This window comes from Chinchilla lanigera, unplaced genomic scaffold, assembly GCF_000276665.1.
Source record: "Chinchilla lanigera isolate Chin_1 unplaced genomic scaffold, ChiLan1.0 scaffold00088, whole genome shotgun sequence".
Taxonomy (NCBI): Eukaryota; Metazoa; Chordata; class Mammalia; order Rodentia; family Chinchillidae; genus Chinchilla; species Chinchilla lanigera.
In genome coordinates this window covers 3616185-3639072 of record NW_004955489.1, presented here as the reverse complement: position 1 = coordinate 3639072, position 22888 = coordinate 3616185, and the positions used below count along the sequence as shown (strand labels likewise).

Genomic DNA, 22888 nt, shown 5'->3' with positions numbered 1-22888 from the left:
TGTGTCTGGTGCTTCTGAGCCAGTGCTGGGTTGAGGTGAAGCTGATGTGACTACAGGAAGGGGCACCAAACTGGACTGCCCGAAACCTGCTCCTGCTGCTCCTGCTGATGGTGATGATGAAGATGGTAGTTTTGCTCTTTCTAACTCACGAGAGGACTTTTACCTTCAAGGGAAATATTACTTTATCCAATTCATTGAAAGGAAGTAGTGGTTCAGAAGAGGTTCATATCATCTGAGGTCACACAACTGATAAAGATTAGAGATAGAATTCAAATAGTCCGATAACGAAGTGTAATGTCGGATTTAAAATGACATCACATTGCAACTTTTAAAGTCAAATCTATCCAGAAAGCACTGGAGATCTCCAGAATGATGTTAACTTCACTGAGCCACTGTAGCTAGCTCTTGCCACAGTGCTCTTTACTCTCGCATTCTTAGGTCCTATGAATGAAAAGCATATGAAAACAGTCTGAAGACTTTCCAACTTGTCTTTCTCCTTTTCTTTAGCAGGAAGCAGACATTGATCTCCAAATCTAAAGGGCTTAGCAATTTCATTACGGCATTTCTTTTGTCTCATTGGTTGTACTAGCTAATGGCTTTAGGAAATCTTGGCTAAATCCTGCATTTTTACCATGTATAGTATTTAACCAGACTCCTCTCTGATATGCAAAGTTGTGATGTTCAAAGCACAATGTCTAGATTCAGAATGGTTTCATGGAATGCCAAAGCAGGAGGTGAGCCCTAAGAGAGGTCCCACACCGGAAGCTTCCCCTCAGGTCTCCATTATTAATGAAATGTGTGTTGTCATGGTGATAGGAGAGCAAGTGGAACTACAAGAAAACCTGAGAAAATATTGTAACACTGGAAGTTATAAAATCATAGTGACAGTGTGTGTCTTTGTGATGAGCTTGGGACATCACACTGCTGTCACACATGATATGTCCCAGACATTATGAGGTCAGTATAATAGTCTAGTGCAGCGGTAGTAAACCAATGGCAATGTGCCACAGTTGGCTGTTTGGTAGCACTGAAAGCTCTAAAAGTTCCCCATCACTGGTGTAATGTTAATAGAACAAGATGGGTCTCTGCTTCCTCCTAATCTGGATCCAAGGGGCCACAGGAAAGACAAGGAACATGAAAGCTAGAGGTCAAAACTCTAAATAACCTCTAAAATCCCAATAAGAAGCACAATGAGAAATCCTATGTCTGTGCTGATATACCCTTTGCTTCTGTATTTCCTTCACTCCACTCCTTAGAGGAATAAGAACATATTAAATTTAATATGACATATTAAATAGGCACAGGCACAGGCACAGCTCATGAGGTTTCATTAGGGTGACAGTCACATATTCTGATGTCCCCAAGATAGATTTAGTTTGTCCTGTCTTGGTATAATCGGGAAGAGTGACTTGGTTTGCTCAAGAACATGCCCAGGTGTGGGTGATGAGGGTTGTTTTTGATAGCACTGTGGCTAAGACAGTGGGGGCTTCCCTAGAAGGCTGAGCATATTGGTAAGAAAGGGCACACAGGCTGGTCCACCTTGCACGCCACACTTGTCCTTCCTTCTCCACCCAAGGAAGCCAAGTGGCTAAGAGAAGATCACCTGATGGTTCCATCTCTGTGTGGCTCCAGCAGCCCAGGATAGCACAGCTATCTGAAGGATTAAGCACAATTTCACAGCACAGAAGTTCTTCCAAGGGGTGAGAGTAGGGATGGGGAAGGAGAGGGAAAGGCATAGGCAATGTATGGTGGTTAGAACATCTGCGAAAAGTGGGGTCCAGCTTGTGCCTGGAATAGTCTACACACATAGGCAGGTATATTATGGCTGAGTGTTGACATCTTTCAATGGAAGGTCAGCACTGGCAGTTTCCTTCAGCATGCAGTGGGGAATACATTAAAAAATTTGAGGAAAGAAAGAATGAGAGTTGCATCTTTGGAGGTTAATCACAGGACAAAGTCGCAGATGGTAACGAGTTGACTGTTGGAATTTCCTCCTGACTAAAGGATAATAAGATCAAGAAGTAGCCTTTTTATTTATTTATTTTTTTAATGTAGTGTTAAATAGAAAATTAACAACAACTGCAAGGGGCTGAGGATATAGCTCAGTGGTGAAGTTCTTGCCTAGCTATGCCCAATGATCCTAGGTTCTGGCTCCAGCATGAAACAAACAAAAAAGAACAGACAGAGCAGTTGTCCAGGACTTTAGAAACAAACCTAATTGAAAAAGAAGAAAAAAAAGACAAAATCAGTTAATCATAAATGAAATAAACAGTAAATTTATATGTATATTTAAAAATAAATTTTTTAATCTATTGAAATTTCCAAGTGAGAAGTAAAAAGTGCTCCTACACAAAATTTGCAGTGAGAAGAGAGATATAAAATAAGTGTTAAGGACATTTTAAGATCCATAGCCAAATTATTCCTATCTACAGTAACAAATTTTAAGATCTTAATGAAATGGATGATTTGATGGAGATAATATGAACACTAAATTTACTTTAGAAAGGAAAGCTAACAACCCGCTTTAATAATTACTCTATCATCTGAATCAGTTTAGAATATTTCATAGCTGTCTTCTGTCAATTATTTCAACAAAAACAGTTTCCAAAATGTGTAATTGATCATTCTTTTCAGAAAAAAAAATAGAATTGTGCTGGTTCACATTAAGAGCCGAGTATTACCATGATACTAAAACTTGACAGAGAGCCACCCCCACAAAGCAAAGCAGAGCAGAGCAGGACAATTGGAGCTATAAATATTGATGTAGGAATCCCAAACAAAAGATCAGCGAATCACATTCATAAGTATATTAAAAGAACCATGGTATCACATAACAAAGTACAGTTTATCCCAAGATTGCAGCACAATAAATGTGACAAGTAAGGGGCTTAGGCCTTTATGGAACTCATTTGAATTCATAAGAAAGGCCTGAAAATCCCAACAGAAAAATGGGCAGGATATGAATGGACAATTCACATAAAAATAAAAATGGCTAATAAGCATATGAAAAAGTATTAACCCTGTTAGTTATCAAAGCCATGCAAATGAAGCATCATTTTTTGTAAATCAAATTAGCAAAGCTTAAAAGCAAATAATAGTAACACGAATGCCAATAAACATATGAAAATATGCTCAACCTCATTAATTCAGGAAAATGCAAATTAATACCACAATGAAATGCCATTTTACACCCGCTAGCTTGGCAAAAATGGAAAACTCCAGCGATCTGAAGTGTTTGGGAGGACGTACAGCAATTAGGGCTTCATGGTGGTGATAGGGTTGACAGCCTGACGACAATTTAATATTAGCTAGAAAGACCAGAGATGTGCAAGCCTCTTTTTAAAAATGTTTATGTTTAATGTGTGCTTAGTATATGTTTGCAAAATACATAGTGCATGTATTCCCCCTAGGGATGTGGACACCTTTTTACAACACAATTCTACACCTGGATGTATACCCTTAAAGAGTTGTGGCTGTCAAATGTTTTCATTTGCACAATCTCTCCAAAATTCTGAAAAACTATTCATTACTTGCATGAAGATTGGTACCTAGCTTTTCATTGGAGGTTTTATTTTAACCATGAATGTGATTTCATGCTTATCACTTTAGAAAGAAAAACATGATCAAGCTCTTCTTTAACAACTTAAGGTTTATTCTTTCCTCAAACATGTATTTTTTTTTCCATGATTCCTTAAATAATTTTATCCAAATTTAATGCAGGTTTTTCTTCCAATGTCTTTATTACTTCGCTGCATTTCTTTAGAGTAAAATTATATGCATAAATTTAATTTTTAAAAGATTTTCTGTATGATCATTGGGTTCTTTTTTCTTTTGGATTGAGTTATCATTATAGTTCCTTTCTTTTTTATTCTAAAGAGAATAGAAAATAGTAAAAAATTAGAAATGATACAGAATTTCAAAAGACAAGATGATATAGTTTTTAATAATATGCAATTACATATCTCATGAAAGTGGATAGACGGTTTTTCTCAGTCAGTTACATATCTGTGAAGAAGAATTATTTACAACTATAATGAGACAGGATTATTTATGACTACACTGCGACAGAATACAGCATTCATTGTATTTCTGTTTATTGTTTTTCTAATGTAACTGCTAGAAATCCTTATTCTTGTTAGTAAATAGAAGGAACAGTGGACTTGTTTAACAGGGTCCCTTAATCTTTGAATTCTTTCTCAGCAATATGCCAAGAATCATCTAGTGATTTATGATTGATAGTTTTATCATGAGAACTTATTTTTAATAATCTAGCAGCTGAAGACTTGTGTTTTGTGGAAAACAAATAATTGGAGTGCATCTGACTTGCAAAATGATTTGTTATCCACTCATTAAAGTCATTTGCTTTCTCAACATCGCCATAAAATTTTCAAATGTCCCCTTGTCATCCTGGAGTTTTTATATTCCAGCTTAATGCACCACAGTAAGAATCCAGATGAGTTAGAGGGGTGTTTTCCTTATGTAAAGTGGGAGAATATGAGAAGTGGGAAGAGAGTGGCTTTAGGAGAGTATATGTACAGAAATGCGTGATATGTAAACCTATTCCTGACCACTATCTACTCCTTGGAAGCCTTTGAAAGCCTTCTGTCTGCCCAGAGCCACACAAACTCTGGGTTATAAATCATTTCCTAGGAGAAACTCTCACTCGAGGCTACCAGAGACACAGTGAGGCATCTTCATAGCAGCACTGCCCAAAACAAGATCCAGACTAGAAACAACCCAACAACTCATTGATGGAACAGAGGATAAGCATGACACGTGAAAGCAATGAAATACTGTGGCAGTGAAATAAGGGAGAATTTAACTGAAAAGAAATGAGAATTTAAGAAAAACCAAGTAACTGAAAAAAAAATGATAACATATTTACAAATTTCTACAGAAACCTAGTGTTTACATCTAGGAGGTAGGGAGGCCATGTTTTGGATAGAGTTGCTTTTGTGACCTGCATAGCAGACTTTACTTTTTATTTTATTTTATTTTTTATTTGAAAGAGAGTAGTAAATGAGAAACAAACAAAGAAATGGAACAGTAGCAGCATACCAGTATCACAAACATAAACAAATCAAAGCAAGAACACTCAAAGTGATACAGAGTCTCAAGACAAAATAATACGAATCAACAGTGGTTATTATATTACACATTGCTATCCTCAACTACATTGCTCAGATTACCAGATGTAAGAATAAAAGATTGCTCAAACCATTATAGGGAATAAGAAAATAACTCTTTGATAAAACAGTAGAGATAATACAGAGTTTCACTAGACAAAATGGTAGGAGTTCACCACATAGACTTTAACATGCTTCTTCTTGCTGTAAAACATTCATCAATTATTTTAAAATTATATGCATATTTGACATCTGCAAAATAGTACATTTCTTTGTATGGATGAAATCATTTAAAATTTTAAATAGAAAAAAGTGCACACAGTATTCCACATGAAGATGATTTTCTCAAGAATGTTTTTTGTACTGCTTCTGGGAATAAGTACGGGTATGTTATTTCTGGAAAGCAATTCAGAGCTATTTATAAAGAGTCTTAAAATGTGCATAGTTTGTGATTCCATAGTATTATTTCTAGGATTATGTCTTTAAAATTATTAGAATGTTATCAAAGATTAATATTTAAGGATATATATCACAGCACTATTTGTAATGGAGAATAGTTGGAAATACTATTCACAAGCAATAGCAAGATATTGTTTAAATATATTATGGCAAATGCAATGTGGTAGATCATTCAGCCATTAAATTATATCTTAAAATAATATTTAATTATCAGAATAGCCCAAAACCCTTGTCATTTATTAAGGAAATGAAACTGGAAAGCTGTTATGTACATAAGGATTTCAGTTACTATTATGCTTGTGTGAGTGTCACAGCCACACATGCTTGCATATGATGCAACAATACAGACCAGGAAATGTCTCTTTCCTCAGGTCTCTAAGTCTGCCGCATGCTCACCTCCCTAGCTGAGAGGAAATCCAGTCTCAATGTCACCCTCTGTCCCTCTCTAGTGTGCAAACTCCCCCTCCTCTGGCCTGACTTTCTTTATGTAAGACCAGCACAGTGCAGGCGGTGTGTACAGGGGAGAATGAGCACCAGGTAGAACCAAGTCTTCATTGTATTTTTAATAATGACTTTGATTAAAATGACCTACTTTACTTACTACCATCTAATGTTTACCCAGTGTCCTGGTGCCTATCTCTACACCCCTGTACTTCCTGTGAAGTTGCTCTTATTTTTTTTAGCGATACTTCCCCTACTCTTACCTCAAGCCCTGCTCTACCACACCATATGATGGATCCAGGTGTGCTAGTGGTCACAGATCCCTTTCATTTTATCTTATCATTTTTTCATTTCATAGTTCCCAAAGTACCTAGCATAAGATAGGAAAATCAAGTAGTATTCACTATTTACTGGCTAATTGATGGATTGATTAAATCAAGGAGAGGTTAAACCCAGCCTTCTTCTGTGTTTTGTTTAGCTCTCAAACCCAGATCCTTAAGCATCCCCTTCCCCTTCTCCCATCTCTCACAGAATCATCTTTTCACTGAGTGTCTGGTCACAGCGAGTTCCGGTGCTGAGAAGGGAAAATAGAAAGGCCAGGGAGTTAGACCCTTTGATGTGTTTGCTACACAGAGAACTAAAGAAAAATGCAAATGTTCCCTTCAGCTAAGAGAAGCTTATCAATATTAAGAAGTACATGGAAAAGAAGAAAGGGAGTAGAAAAAATATATAACACTTAACAAGAGGATAATTTAGCTTGTTGGCAAGCACTTAGGAGCCTGCTTCATAAAAAATTACTCACACAATTGCATAGCAGGGTTTTCTGGGCTTTTGTGTGTGAATCATGGTATTGATTTCATGCAAATAATCACATTTTGTTGGGTGTTAGACGGTAGAAGGATAGGGTGGAAAGGGAGGGGTAGCTGAGAGAAAAAATCAAAGAGGATAAAGAGATGCTTGTTGCTCTTCCAGCCCTTGCTACAGAGACCAGCAGCTGGACTGGGTGCACATTGCTAATTAAAAGATGGATGCAGCTTCCTCTGACTCTTTTCTCAAGGGTCTGCTCCAGAGAGACACTTGCCAGAGAGAATCCTTTATTCTCTTGTTTTGGTTGGGATTGAATTATTGGAAGGGAGAAAAAAGGAAGATTGTGGCTATACCTTAGGGATAAAATAAAAAACATTTTATTTTCATTGAAAAACCAACCTATATCTCCAGCCACAGTAGAATGTGATAGGGACTTTTTTGGCTGAAAAAAAGAATTCACTAAGTTCCTCTGTCGGTTGGCTTATTGTGATGGTTTTCTGGAAGCACTGAAGTTTAAATTCTTTTAAATTCTTTTCAATATAGAACTGGCTTACTTAGTTTTTCTCCAGTAATGAACAGGACCATCCAGGAGAGTTCAGGTTGTGACAATAACAAAACAATCAAAGATTTGTATTAAGTGTTCACCATTTTCTGGGCCCTGTCCTCAGAGGGTCACACGTATTTATTCCTTTAATCATCTTGCCTGTTCTATGAAGCAGACATCTTATAGCTGAGGAAATGGGAGTATTCTGGCATTATGAAACATGGCAGCCCCAAGGTTCACATTTGGTCACATATTTCTATTGGGTCCGAAAGGGCCCATGGACTAATCACAGGAAAGATAGCAGGGAATAGGGATCCGCTAAGAAGAGCTGAGGGCTGGAGCTGAGGAGCAGAAACTGAGTGTAGCGTTTAACCAAAGGTAGAGTAAGAAAAAAAGTATCACATCTGGAAGGCATGGGCCAGAAGTCCAAGATCCTGTCTTCCCTGGGTAACCTGCCTGAGACAGGCTGACACAGCAGCAGGGCGGGGGGAGTCCAGCCCTGAGCAGCGAAGGCTGAGGACGCTGATGGCCACGCCCCTGAGAGGCGGAGGAAGGGCATGGTGCACCACACGGCTGAATCCAACTACACGAAAATGATACATGCAAATTTCATTCCAGCTGATGGAACAAAACGGTGTAGCTTCTAGCTGGAAAGGTGACTCTGGTTGTTTTAAGTCTGTCATTATTCAGGGGTCATCAAAACATAACAGGCACGTTCTTCTCAAGCCTGGAGGCAGTAGATGTAGGAAGGGTAACATCATTGCTCAAAAGAGAGCAACAGTTCTCCTTTATCCAACAGCTGCTGCTACGTGGACACAGGCTCTTCTATTTCATTTTGGGGCAGATTGCAGATTGTCAAATATGAGAGATAAACTCCTCTCCTTTCACAGATCTTTACCAATGATTTCTCTCCCATGGAGTGCCTTGGAAAGTTATGTCTTTGTGATCTTTTCTGTCTTCAGTGTTAGAAGACAAGCTAAGGACATGGCAAATGTGGGCAGCTAGTTCAAATCTCATCACTTGCACTTTTTTGCCAGAAAAGGAGGAAATGGATTGCTGAAGTTGCTGTGGAGTTCCTCCGGGCTTTGAACAAATTGCTCTAATATGAGAAGTCGCCACTCCGCGTTTCAGTGTCATTAAGGAGCCCCATGTGATGGAAAGATATTAGTTTTCACTTAGACAGCAAAGGCCACCAACAACGGAAGGAAGGAAAACTGAATGTGGTTAATGGGCCAACTTGGTGACCCAATTGGGAAGCCAGACATTTTGCCTCCTGCCAAGCGCTCTCAAATTCATATGGTTCAGAAACAGAGCAAGACAAATAGATCAATGCATTTGTGCATTTTATTAAAGAACAGACAAAGGCATAGTTTAGATTTCTTTCCTTCAAAACCAATTTCTCCACCTCATAGGCGTGGGAATTACACAGCACTATCTTTTGTTCAGAAAGCTGGAAAGGCTCCCAGCTGGGAAAGGTCAAGTTTTATGTAAGGAAATTTGAACCCATAATCAGCCTTTCACCTCAACAATGTCTGTTGTATTAAAAACTTAATAAATATTAATTGCATGTTAAGGCTAGTCCTGTTTCATTTTACACATCTGACTCACCTGAACCTCTTTTTGAAATCTGCAACGAAAGGACCATTTTTCTCTTATAAGGACTCCTGGGGTATGACTTGGCTTTCAATCTATTTTGTGTTTTCTTTCTTGTTCTGAGGTTACAACAAAATTTGACTACATTTTTATATTGAATTGAATTGGTTTCTCTTTACTGTGGAGGATGAATAAAGGCAGATCTGATAGTGAAGCAGAGAATATGCAGAGAATGGAATTCTGCCCAGAGCCAATATTCCCTTTCATTATACAAGAGCAGGAACAATCACATATTAACCAACACTTCATCTTCAGTTGTCTGCCCTCCGACCTGCTTAGCTCCTTCCAGAGTACTTGGCTTTATCAGACCATGATAAATGAGGAATTACTTCTTGAAATGGGTAGTTGGGGCTTTTACTTACCCACCATCCATTTTCTTCTTGCAACAAAACCATGATTTACCTGAAGAAAACCCTTCCTCATTGTTAGTTCCTGCCCTGTAGGTGGTGGCTTCAGGAACCAACCCAGGCCTGCCCGACCCATCAGAGCATCACAAGCCCTGGCCCTGTGGGTAGACTCGTTGGGGGAAATGAGAACCAGTCCCTGCCAGTCAGCACTGTCTTTACTTTGTAGGCAGTGAGGAACATACAGCCAGGGTGGCTCGACAAAACTCAATTCCAAAATAGGGAAATATTTTCCTCTTTCTGATAGGAGTGGAGCTAGAAAGTCATGGCCACTCATGAAGAGGTCCTGCCTGAGAATGAAGTCCACATGACAGAGCGAAGCCAGGGGTAGAGCAGGGTGCCTAGTTCTGATGGGCTAAGCTTATTACAGGGCTTTCCTGAGATGGGAACCAACCGGGCAATCTCCATGTACCCGAGTCAGGTCAGATTGAATTCCAGTCTCTGATACAACAAGTGCAGCACTCTGCTCCAAAACATGATTAACCCTTTCAACAAGCTTTCATTTTCCTGTACCTTTTATTTTCAAAACATTGAAAATTGGGCATTGACCACTTAGAGATTTTAACAAGGTCTGGCTCATAAGGTTGTTTAATGTGCATTGAGGGGAATAAGAAATGAGACAACTAGAATATATGCAGGAAAAACGTATGTGTAAGTGTATGCATGCCACAATAAATGTACTGAGAGAAATCCAGCTCCTAGAACACTGGGAAAGATGCCTTTGCATAGTGAGGCTTGAATCTGATCCCTAAAGAAATATGAGATTTGGGTTGGTAACAAGTGAGAGGGGACACTTCAGAGGCCCAGTGGTGTGACAGATGACCAAGGCGTGGTCTGGAGATGGATATGCCTGGAGAGAGGATCTAGAAGATAAGAGAATGTTTGCATTGGGATGGGACCCAGTGGGTGATGAGGATTCTGCGGGCTCCAAAGTAAGACACAATGCTGAAATGACACTTTGGAGTCTTTCACAGGGAGTGCTGGACACTGGAGTGGATGAGAGGAGACACAGCCAAGGAGAAGCGAACAATCTATTGTCCAAACCTCTGGAGGTACTGGTGAGGATGAACTGATGAGGGACTGTAGCAAGGTAAAGAGCCAGTCTGGAGCAAGGCTCCAGTCCTGGGTCTGATGGCAAGTGGGGAGAAGACTAAAGTGGTTGTGTCATGGTTAATGAATTTGAGATGTACAAAATACATTATGAAAGATCAATTTGACAGGAAAATACATTAGGCTTGACTTTAGACAATAACTTCGAGATGTAATATTGCAGTTCTGAAAGCCTGAGTGTAGCTGGAAACTTGGAAAAACCTAAACCAAGCTCTAAGGAGCACCGTCCTGATGTGTTTGGCCAAAGTCCCCAAGCACAAAGATTCTCTGAGAAAATGATTTTAGGAGGAAAGGAACTCATTTGGCCCTTATATCTCAGGAGACATACACAGGCAGGAATGAGAAAAAGGAGGCAATGGAGGCCAGAAGTAGGCTCAGGAGGCAGGATTAAGTATTTAGTATTTCTAAAAGGTGACCTTCAGGTTTTGTCAGAATAGAGGTAAAGTGAAATAACATACACAATGAAGGGTCTTCAGCAGAGAGGCAGGGGCAAGCAAGATGTGTGAGATGGGATTTATTTGCTGTGGAAATGCTTCTGGGACAAGAGCCACACATGTATGCAGTAGAGGATTTGCATGGGAAAGAAAAAAAGAAAGAGAAACCAAAGTCAGTTAGTACTCAAAATACATTGCTCTTGAAATACCTTTCTAAATTCTATGGTGTGTAGGCATGTACAGATACACAGACACAAGTGCACTAGCACGGTGTCTGATGGTCTCTGTGGTGAACTGGGGAGTAGCCATGCCATAAGAGCAATCCATATGGGACAGAATCACTCTGCGTAAATGACAGCATGTGTGGCTTGTTGCCACTGGCAGCACAACGTGTGTTGCAAACCAAATCAAATTCTTACTTCGGTTTTCTTAGCTCTGATCTCACAAGCGACTCACTGATAAATCCACAAATCCCACTCAAACCCATCCTGAGACAACACAGACTCTGACGCAGAAGTATGTTGTCTGGGTTTGGCCCCTCCAAGCCAGCACCGTGAGTTCTGATGAGGGCAGTCGAACACACAGACGCCAAACGTGGGCATTAGTGGAGAGATGACTACACAGAATTTCAGATAAAAACATCTAGACACATTCACTGCCTACTCACACACAGGGAGAGAGTTGAGTTTAATAAGATCCAGACTGATCTGACTTTAAAAATATATCTGTGCTTTAAAAATAATCCATGCTGGCTTCACTTCAGCCCTTCAAATAGTAAGTAAAGCCATTCTGTACATCTGTTTTGCATCCGGAAATAAAATCCTCAGTCTCCTACAATCAAGGGTCTGAGAAGCTACAGCCATGAGATACTGTTTCTTACACCTTGCAGAAAGTGATCCAGTAAGAAATTTGTTGAGCTCCCTGGCTTCTTCAGTGATGCATGTTAGAGCATTCTTTTTCCTTGGTTTAGGTCATTCCCTGTGCCAGAATCAGAGTGGATATGATTCTGAGCCCTAGGAATGTGCTAAGAGGACTTTTGGATTTCAGCCCATGCTTTAAAGAGAGTATTGTAATGCTTTGTGTGCCCTCTCCTGCCGAGTCCCAACAAAATGAAGATGGGCCTTGAGAATTAAGCCAGGAGAAGAAAAAGGGAGAGAGAAGGGAGGAAAGGGAAAGAGAGAGAGAGCAAGAGCTGAAGGAGGGAAAGAAGAAAAGAGAAAGAAGGGAGAGCATTAAGCAGAAAGGAAGGGAAAGAAGGTGAAAAAGGAAGCAGAGAGAAGATGACAGATTTCATGGGAGAGAAATGCAGAGGGACTGAGAGGAAGCGGGAGAAGGGCTGTCTGGAGCAGCTCATCTGAACAAAATCAGACTTCCCGCAGGCAGCTGCTCTGGTGGCCCAATCCATCATCCATGTCCCAGGCTCCACGATCAATGGCAGAGTCAGTCATTGGACATCCATGTGACATCCGGATCATTATGAACCAAACCCCAGAGCCCAGCAGATTGAAGCCTCTCACTGCCTGCACAGAGGTGGAAAATACTGAACACTGAAGGCCCCGTGCTGCCCCTCCTGGGCAGGGGTGCTTGGCTTTGGACCGATTAACTCTTCTGTGTGTTCTTATAAACTCTTAGGCCAAATCAGGTTCCTAAGAGATGACCTTCACCTAGCCCCTCCTCTGTGGAAGCGGTACATGGTGGCGCATACAGTCAGGTCTAGACCTTTGACTGTGGAGTCACAGCATTCCTTAATCTGTCCTCTGGGACCTTCAAATGGTCCAAGCTGATAGGTTTTTTCAGGGTTGATCTCTGCTGCACTGGATGTTAGCAGTCATTGTCTCGTCTGCAGTTTGCTCCCTCTGACTTTTAAGAAGCCCAGCCCTCTGCTCCTCTTCATCCTAAAGGGACCAACTGTCATATTCACCCAGAACTGAGGGTTCTGGTAGTGAGGACTTTTAGTGTTAAGATGTGAAAGTTCCAGGTGAACTGAATAAGTTGGTCACCCTGTGAGACCTTGCTATCCTTTGCGGTCCTTCCCTTAATACAGACTCCTTTTGAAAGCAGGGTTCTAACTTCCTCTTCTTAGAAAACACATTTTCTTAAGTATCTTGTGCATTGGGAGTTTAATCTTACCTATTGTGGCAGATTAACAACCGGTGGTCAGCTTGTAACACCCAGCTGAACTGAGCCAGTGTGGTGCTGGGTGTGGGAGGCCCATCTGAGGACTGTTTCTGACAGCATAAAAGGCAGAACTGGAAAGGAAGAAGTTTGGTAGCTGTAGGGAGCTGTTGGTTCTCCTAGAGGAGCTTGTCACGCTGGCTGTCCTGATATGAATGGGGCTGTTCTCATCATTGAAGGAGCTCAGGACTTTGTTGTCTCTCTGAGACTGGCTATGGTTCACTTTGGGGGAGCTCTGGTCCTTACTTTGAGCATCACTTCTTGGTTCTGGAGGGGAGGATGGTGTACTGTTCAACCTCCTGGTGAAGCTTGTTGTGTTGGCTTTCCTGATATAGACTTGGCTGTTCTCATCATCGGAAGAGCTTGGGGCCTCACTGTTGCTGAGAATGGCTGTGATAGTTTTCAGGGGAGCTCTTTTCTTTACTTTGACTATTGCTTTCTGGCTCCAGTGCAGATCCCTCAACCTGCTGGCACAGATCCTTCATCCCACTGGCACAGACTTTCTAGCTTCCACCACTGACCTTTGGGCCTTTTTAGCACAGATCCTTGAAACAGGCCTGCAAGAGACATTGTTGTGGGCTGTTGGTCTCCAGTTGGACTTGTGGGGACATTGTTATGGGCTCTAGGTTTTCCACTGGTTCACGCAGGATCCAGGCTGTGGGATCCAGGCCCTCAGCTGGATTCTTTTGGTCTGAGTGTGTGGACAGATTTCCCGCACTTTTTTTTTGGTATATGACTCTTTGGGTGACTATTATAAATTAATTCTATAAATTATGTGTCCTGCGTTAGATTACATTTCCCTTGCAAACCCCAAACTATGTACTGAAATGTGCATTTCAGAGGTACTCAGTTTGTGCAGAAGTGCAGAAGTACTCATTTCAAGAGGTCACGTCTATGTAGAGGTTCTACGTATACTACTTCCCCTCATGCACTACTTTCTTAGAGATCTCCTCTGTCTTTCTGGGCCTTTCTGGGCCTAAATTCAAATTCTCCACACAGTTTTACCAGATTTTTCAGCCAGTTATGCTTTCTCTTTATTCAGGTTTTCTTTCAGGGAGACTGGACTAGATAATCATGTAATCAATCATACTCTGTCCCAACACATTACCTAACTTTGTACATAGTTCATGTAACTCTTTGAAATTACTGTGTTAGAAACAAAGAGAATCGGATTTTGTGTCCTTGCTTTACCAATAATCTCATAATGTTAATTGAGCACTTACTATATGGAGTCAATATTTCAGCTGTTTTGCATTGTGTCTCTTTATTCTTTACAGTTCCAGGAAGAATCATTTTAATGAGATTCAGAGAGAGTATATGACAAGCTGTATACTCTAGCCATCTGAACCAGAGCCCAGCTCTTAGCTACTAACTTTCAATAAAAGGCAGATTAAATAGGCCACTGCTATTTTCAAGAAAATCTTTTAAGCTCTAAAGTTTATTTTACTAGTGGCCAGATCTTCCCATAAATTCTTTCCTTATTCTCTCATAATCTGCCCAGAATCTCTAAGCCACAGCCCCTTTGGCCCTGAGACTCCAGGGCCCATTAGCACTGGATCTAATGCTTCCTATGGCACCTTCACCCCATCTATCCTCAAGCACCGCCTTGGCCTGGAACACTGTAACCCCCACCCTCAAGTAAATGTTTTATCTCTCCCAGGCAGCTGGGAGGAGAGAGGTGCACTAGCAGCGGGCTGGGTCAATCCTGTTTAAATATTGATCACAAACATCGTTAAAATAAAAGTCTATCGACTGGGCTGGTGACTTTGCAGCTTCAACACTTTGCAGAATGCGATCTTCCATGCACGGTGACTCCAAGCAACTTGCGTGAGTTATGATGTTAATAAGTGAGGCGCCTCCTCTGGGAGAGATTTGGAGTCCCGGAGACAGCTGCAGGAAGGAACCAGCCTTTTGGCTGGAGGCCTTTTACGGATGCCTGGCCCCACTTCGTTGGCCCTATCAGTCCCCTTCCTGGAGGCAAGCTTTCTGGAAGCCGCCACCAGGGAAGCTGAGGCAATGAGCACCCAGGGCTAAGGAGTGTGTGTCTTTCGTGGCCTTGAAAACACAAGGAGAAAGCGGAGAAAGAGAGCCTTGGGAAGGAGCTGGCGGAAGGGCAACGCCTACTGGACACCAGCCTCTGTCCAAGTCACTGCAGGACTTGCCCCACCCCCAACATCTGTCTGCTTCTTCCACATTTCCTGAGTGGCAGCAGGGACACTGAGAGCTTTTTTAAGTGTGGCTGTGGGAATCCAGTCTCTGTCAATTGTGTGTGTAGCTTCTCCCTGACCTCTACACAGACAGAAGTGGGCAGAAGGGAGGACAGGTCTGAAGGGTAGAGGAGGGCTGGAAGAGAGGCATGTGGCCCAGGGAGAAGCAGGTGAATGGTGCACGCACACAGCTTGTCATTGCCAGAAATTTGACAATGGGCCAATTCCAAAAAACAGAAAAATATAAATTGGTCTGCTTTTCAATCTTCCTATGCGGAAATAGGTTATTGGGGTGATTGGCTGGGAGTGGAGGAAAGGCCTGAGTTCAGACCAAGAGCAGTTCAGCAGAGCCAGCTCACAAGTCAGTTACTCTCTGTCTTTCTCACTTTCTCTCTCTCCCTCCCCGCTTTCTAGCCAGTCCTTGACTAACTAGTTTAAGATAGAAACAGTCAGGGGTACCAACCCTGTTGTTCTCCTGGTGCCAAGATGCACTGAAGTGAGACTCAGGAAAGCAGGAGGGGTGCTTCCTGGACGTCTGCTGTGGGGAGCTGGGCTGGGTGCCTGGGGACTCTGTCCCAGCTGCTGGGGAGATGCGCGGCGCAGTGGCCTTCCCTTGCCTGGCTTGGCTCGGGCTTGCTCAGGAAAGCAGTTCCTTGCCCAGGAAAGCAGTTCCTGTGCAGCCAGGACCGGTGCTTTCTTGCATCAGCAAAGCCTCTCCACGTTCCTGCCTTCCGGTGCTCTCAGTTCTCCGTGGGTGACTTCTCGGAGTCCTGCAGCCTGATGGGCTAGTCTTCTGTGGCTCCTTCCTTTCACCCGTCGCATTTACAGGAACCGCCACTGTTACTTAACTGTGAAGACAAACGAGATGCCAAGCCTCAGGAGGTCTCACTAGAATCAAAGATCCCAAACTCACTTTTGAGTTCAGAGCCCTGCCTCGAAATGACAGCTGGGCTGACTTCAGCCAGCTTTGACCAGAAATGTGATTCCACATAACCACAGCTTAGGTTGCTGTTCTCTATTACCTGCAAAGAGCAAATACATAGTAACTGAGGGACTGAATTGCTTTCAGGGAGACAGAAAATTCTGGTTAGGATCTTGAGAAAGCATTTAATCGGAACAGGAGGGATTAGAATGATTTTGTTGTTCTTCAAACATACCAAGCATATTTTCGCCCCGGGAGCTTTGCACTTACTTTCATGTCATAACACTCTTCCCAGAAGTCCAGATGTGTTTCTCTCTTCTTTTCTTAAAGTCTCCGGTCGAACATCAGAGTCAGAAGCCCCCTCCCTCTTCCTCCTTGCTAAAATGGAGCCCCACACTCACCTTCCATAGCACAGTGCCTGTGCTCTTACCCGCACTTATTTTCTTCATGCCACCTGACATTCTGTTCCATTTTTATATTTTTAAATTCTTCTTGATCTGTCTCCTTGAGCTATGTAAGTTCCACAAAGCTGGGACTTTTTGCCTTCTTCTTTGCTTTATCCTCAGGGCCTGAACTGTGACTCACACACTGTGGAGGTTCAGTAAAGATCTTTTTGAGCGAATGAAACACTACCAATTCTACTCTTAGATGCCTGCAGAGAACGCACTTTGAAAACTGTACACGATCATATAGGAGATGTGTTATTATGAATGTATTATCTTGATTTTTAAGACCTGTGTGTTAAAAAGTATTCTTTTTCAACTTAAAAATTTCCAGTGCTAATGAAGCTTTTTATTTCTTGGAGTGAACCAAGATTAGTTTCTTTAACCTTCATCTTCAAGGGAAAATGATGCAATTCCTGTTTTCCTGTGAGACCTAGCGTATTTGGCATCCTAACTCTGGTGTGGAGGAAGACAGAGGAGCCATGTTGCTCCCGACATTGGCAGAATTGCTAATCGTGGAAAAGGTCTAATTCCATTGTGTCAGTGTTACCAAATGAGCCTATTTACTCAGAAAATTCCACAGAGCATTTCAGGAGCCTCACAATCCTCTGAGAGACTATTACCCTTATTTACAAGGGAGAAAACAGACGCTGCGGGTTTCCATACAGGGCTCAAGGTCACAGAACCCTGGCAGTGAGAAACCGAACCAGTTCCGGGAAGAAACAGACTTCCAGCTCGGTGGCTCAGGCCCAAGGCCAGGCTGCTTCCTCTTCCAGAGAATGAGATTGGAGGGGAGAGAGAGCTGGCTTGGCATGTCCTACCTGGATGCTCGTTTTAGAAATTCCTAGGCTTTTTTCTAGTGGCCCAAGGGATAAGAACTAAGTAAACAATTTGTCTCCTCACGCCAGCCTTTGCAGTGGAGTTCCAGCAGTCCAGAAGGAAAAAACATCCAGAAATCAATCAGGGAGCATTAACAGACTGTGCTTGTTAACCACCTAACACACAGTAAGTGTTCCCCTCTGCCTGGACCTGCAACGCTGGCCTGGTCACCTGGGAAGGGTAGTGTGGCAGAGAAAGAAGTAGGGCACAGCCCCAAGAACCGAGAGTGAAAGGGTTAGGCGGGCCAAGGCGCCCTGGTGGCCTGGCCTGCTTCCTGTGCAAAGAGCACCATTAACCAGGTGAGGCGTGGGGCTCCAGCAGGAGCCATCGCTGCGCCTGACTCGGGCGAGGGCCCCAGGAGGAGATCAGAAGCCCCAGGCCTTCTTTAGCTGAAAAGCACAGTTATCTCAGGAGGGGGCTGCTGCCCCAGTGGGTGACATTCCTCTTAGGAATTGGCTTATCCGGCGATACCCCAAACAGCCAGCGTGGGGCTGTGACTCTGCTCTGGGCTCCAATATTAATCACACAGGTGGAGCCAAGCAATGGCTTAAACCCCAGAAGCGACTCCCAGGGTTCCAATAAGGGGTAGACTCATTTACAGAGGGGACTGTGGTTTTGAAAGAAAAATCAATAGGGTGGAGGAAAGTGAGCACCACGCTATTTGAATGAGAATCAGGGAGTGAATGGTCCTGAGGACCTGTCATGTGCCAAGATAGCACAGAGAGCTTGCAAGCCTGACACACGCATTTTTCAAGTATCTGCTTCAGTGCTGGCACTTTCCCTGTCTTGCTGCTCTTGGGAACTCTGGGATCATTGCCATGTGAGGAGCACGGGCCAGTCTGTGGAAGGAGAAGGACACAGAGCTCGACCCCAGCCCATGAGCAGAGCCAGTCATGACCTCCAGCTTTGCCTCCACCCCACCATAAAATCTATCATGTGACCACCACTGCGCAGAGAGCCCAGGGGAGGTCCGCTGAGACTCCCATGTCTGGACGAGGGTTTCCGGCTTCAGTTATACTGACATTTAGAGACAAATTATTCTGTCCTGTGAGGATGGTCTGCCTGCCACAGGCTGTTAACAGCACCCCTGGTTTCCCTGTACTAGAACCCAAAGTTTCTACCACCCCAGCTGTGAAAAACAAAAGTGTCTTCAGACACAGCTGAATATTTGCTAGGCAATAATATCATTCCTGGTTAAGAACCACTGGTTTAGGAGATCTGTCCACAAAATGATGGAAACAAACAAACAGACACAGTCACTTGCCTCACTTAGGGTGGATACTCCAGAAGAGCGGGTTGGCTGGCTGGAAAGGAGCCAGAGGTGGCACCTCCGATACACCAAGCAAGGCCGTCTAAATAGCTATAAGCGTGGAAACTGAAGCTTCTGGACTCTCAGGCAGGCTGACTTCCTGTGTTTATAGTACTCTTCAGAACTCCCTTTCTTTTCTGTCTGGTTCACACATCAAGTAAATTAAAACTGCTAGGTTCTCCCTCCCGAGTAAGGACATATAACAACAAGGAGGCTGCATCCTAGAGTGCTAAAAGGTGACTAGGAGACACAGTCATGGGGATTTGAGAAGATATGAGCCTGTCTATCTTCTCCAGGGAAAATTTTGCTTTTTCTCGAGAGACTGTGAAGCCACACCCATGGAATCAGAGGGTGTTTGTGCTGAACGTGAACTGGCTTTTGAGTAATGGTGATAAGCCAGCTGTACTTTGCTGCCACCCTAAGTCAAGAGACCCTTGGAAGGCGTTCTGTGGGAACCAGAGCTGTATCTAATCCAGCTCTGACTTGCAATGGGCCCTAGGACCAGCTGCTTTCCTGATGAGCTCCAGTTTCCCTTTCGATAAGGTGGGTAATGGGATTTCCCAACAGCAAATGCAGAGCACCAGTGCGTTCCCTGACTCTGGTGGCCGTGGAGGATTCTGACTGCCTCCTTCCCTCTTCTGTTCCTTTCAGGCACCATCCTGCCTGTGAGCAGAGTGGATTCTTGGTGTCAATCATAGAGTGACAGAGTAGGATGCTGTCCCCTGCAGGAGACTGCAGGCCGACAATTAATCCAAATTTTTACACCAGCTCCCTCTCCACACGACATCTGACTGGGAAGGCCTCTCACTTCCCTTCTGGCTCCCACATGTCACGGAACCTGTTGCCACATGATTCAATTCCCCGTTGCCATTAAAGTTAACCATCCCCTTGAAAATGAATGCACAGTTAACAAAGTGATAAGTTGATGCTTAAACTTTAAGCAGATTGCTTCCAGCTAAGCTCAGTTAAGTGGCAGACAAAATCATAGGCATTCAGTTCCTCGTAAGCCCCAGCACCCGAGAAAATGAATTGGGCTTCTGACGGGGAAATGTTTGCAAGGTTTTCTTTTTCTGCAAGTTGGAATGAGATGTGCATGGGTCGGGGAGAGGAAGAATGGAAGAAGATAGGATTTCTTGCTCCAGTGAGGACATAGTCCTGAGCTGGGCAACCTCAGGACCGTTACTTACCTACTGTGAGCCAAGTTCCCTATGAGTAAAACGTGGACAGTGCTATCTTGGGTGAAAGGGTCTTATCAAGAAGCACTGAGCATTTGGGTGCAGAGCTTCATCCAGTTCTTGCACACAAGAGCCTCTTTGGGTGTACTTTGCCTAGGCAGTCTTGACTGTCATTGGAAATTTAAGAGGAGGAGCTCAGAACTGCTGTTAAAGATCTTTTCACATAAGGATTAACACAGAAGGGAGCCAAAATGCTTTCTTATGCTTTGAGGAGGGGGAGAATTGGATTAGTGTTTGTCCAAAGATATTTTTGAAATATGCAGATTCTTATCATTCTGTCCCCAAGACAGAAACTCGTCTCTTGCCATCAGGATCACCAGAACAGAAAGAAACTGCTCATCAGTCTCTGGTGTGACAGCTGCAAGACACAGCACAGGGCAGGAAATACTGAGAGGAGAGTGAGGTGGAGGGGAAGACAGGCAGCAAGATGGATGAGGAATGAAGCTGGAGCATAGCGTTGCAGTCTGGCTTTTCCCCTCATGCCAGCTTCGGGTGTGCCAGTGCTGACCCTTCCCTTCAAGGAAGCTACCCGTGCTTACTGAATAGATATTATGTCCCAGGAGCTGTGTCAGGCAATGGGAACACAGTGCCTGTCCTCCAGCTGCTTGCAACCAGGTGAGGAAGCCAAGAAACAAGAACCACAAAGTAGAAATTCTAGTTGGCTACCTGGGCCATCAGAGAATGTTTCTCAACTGGGTGCCATGGCAGACAGGAAATGAAAGGATAAGCAGGAAATGGTCACTGTAGGTAAAGCCGGTAGAGTAGAGGAAAATTTTCCAGGCAGAAGGTACAGTGAGGGAAAGACCTTGGAGGGAAGATAGGGTGGTTAGGAATACAGAAGTTCGGGGAGGAAAGAAGGGCACCGAGGGCAATGAGCAGGGGCTGCAGGGCTCCGGATCTAACTTTCCATTTTGAGGGCTTTAATTGAGGCACGTGGAAAGCCTGCCATTTCTGAGTCCTTTGAGTGGTGTGTAGGACATGACAGTAGCTTTTATTTGGTGGGTTAGAGTCTGCACAGGGGGCAGACGGTACCTTTATCTTTGTTGAGAAAAGAAGCTGAGCACGAGGGAGGTCCAGTGACTCTCCCAGGTCCCAAAGCCGTTAGGCACAGTGCCTCAGCCAGGCCTTTTTGCCCATAACCGTCAATAAGTGAAAAGAATAAGCTTATGATCGACAGCATGGCCTGGAAGTCCCCAAACTAGATCCAGGATAACCTAGACCCTGCAGCAACTCACAGGAGTTCCACTAGACATTTCAAATACCTGCAGGAAGAATGGTGACATGCAACAACTGTCAGACCCCAGACACTCCATTCCATGTCATTGTGCTCTTAACTCCGGTAAATACACCTAACAAAATTTACTATTTTAATTGTTTCAATAGGTCGATGGCATTAATTACATTTATACTTTTGTGCAAAGTGGAAGCATACAGTATTTTTCCCTTACTGCAATATCAAGATTAAGTGACCAATTTGTTTCACATAGCATAGGGTTTTCAAGGTTACCCATATGTTGTAGTATGCACAACATATGTGCATGTACACACAAACATATGCCATATCTCTTTTATCCACCTAATGGTCAATAGATACTTGCGTGGCTCCCACCTTTAGGCTATTACAAACAATGGTGCTGTGAAAGCTGATGCACACGTTTGAGTCCCTGGTTTTATTTCTTTTAGGTATCTATCCAAACTGGAATTGCTGGATCACATGGAGATTCTGAGGGACGTCTGTACTGTTTCCTGTTTCCCATCCCTACCAGCGATGCAGCATCACATCATGCAGTAGTGCCTGGTTATTCCTCTGACAAACAGCAGGACACAGAGGTGGCCCTGCTTGTTGAGATCACAAGGTTGGGAAGGCTCTGTACAAGCACACACTAATGGATGGCTATGTAATCGCGGTTATTTAAGAATAAAATACAATTTCTTTGCCTTTAAGTAATGTGCATTCTTTTTTCAAGTGGCTATTATGCACTTAAGACCTTACTACTTACTATATATATAGCTAAATGCTTAATAAGTGGAACCATTGGGTATCTCCTTTGACTCTCTTATTATGTCATGGGGGCATCACCATTGGAAGGTGGTTCTCTGGGACTCCAAGTCAATGTCCCTGAGAGGGTCATTATAAAAAGAGCAAGTCTGGTCCCTCCTCCCTCTCACTGCCTGTCTCATCCCACAACCTCCCTCCCTCACAAACTTCCACCATGACACACTCCCCAGCACCCAATGCCTTGTCTCTGAACCCCAGATAGAAAGCTAGGTAAATCTCTTTTCTTTAGAAAGTACCTAGGCTCATGCATGTCCTTCCAGTGATGGAAAATAAAACCAGTGCTGCTGCTGGATCTTCCAAAATGGAAATGGTTTCTTTCGTATCTCAGCATGAGCAAGGCCAGCAAAGTGCTATCCTTCCTCAAACTGCAGTTAGGCAACTCGTGAACTCCCCAGAATGATCAAGTTACCAGTGGTGAAGTGAAGTGCATCTTTACAACTATCCTCTCAGCCTTCTCCCTCCAGGTGAGTAGTGACACCTTTACCACAGCACTGACCTGATCAGGCGCAACTGCTCTCTTCACAAAATAAATTATCAGTCCAAAATTAATCTAACAAACCCATCTCAGAAGTCACCTCCTGCGTGGGGTATTCCCTTGCTCTCCCTAGCAAGACTGTCATTCTCTTCACTGATGTCCCCAGATTTTGTTTGTTTCCCTTTCAATTAAAGCAGTTCTCCTGC

General features: G+C 43.2%; 1 long non-coding RNA gene across 2 annotated transcripts in view; it reads left to right on the top strand.

Annotated features, from left to right (window-relative positions):
- The window catches only part of LOC102026874, a 40390-nt gene extending 18311 nt beyond the window's left edge, over nucleotides 1-22079 (top strand). For both annotated transcript variants that reach the window (XR_264017.2, XR_001231180.1), the window contains exons 3-4: nucleotides 17634-17730; nucleotides 21832-22079. This is a non-coding gene — a long non-coding RNA (uncharacterized LOC102026874). The remainder of the gene's footprint in view (nucleotides 1-17633; nucleotides 17731-21831) is intronic.
- The last annotated feature ends 809 nt before the right edge of the window (nucleotides 22080-22888 follow it).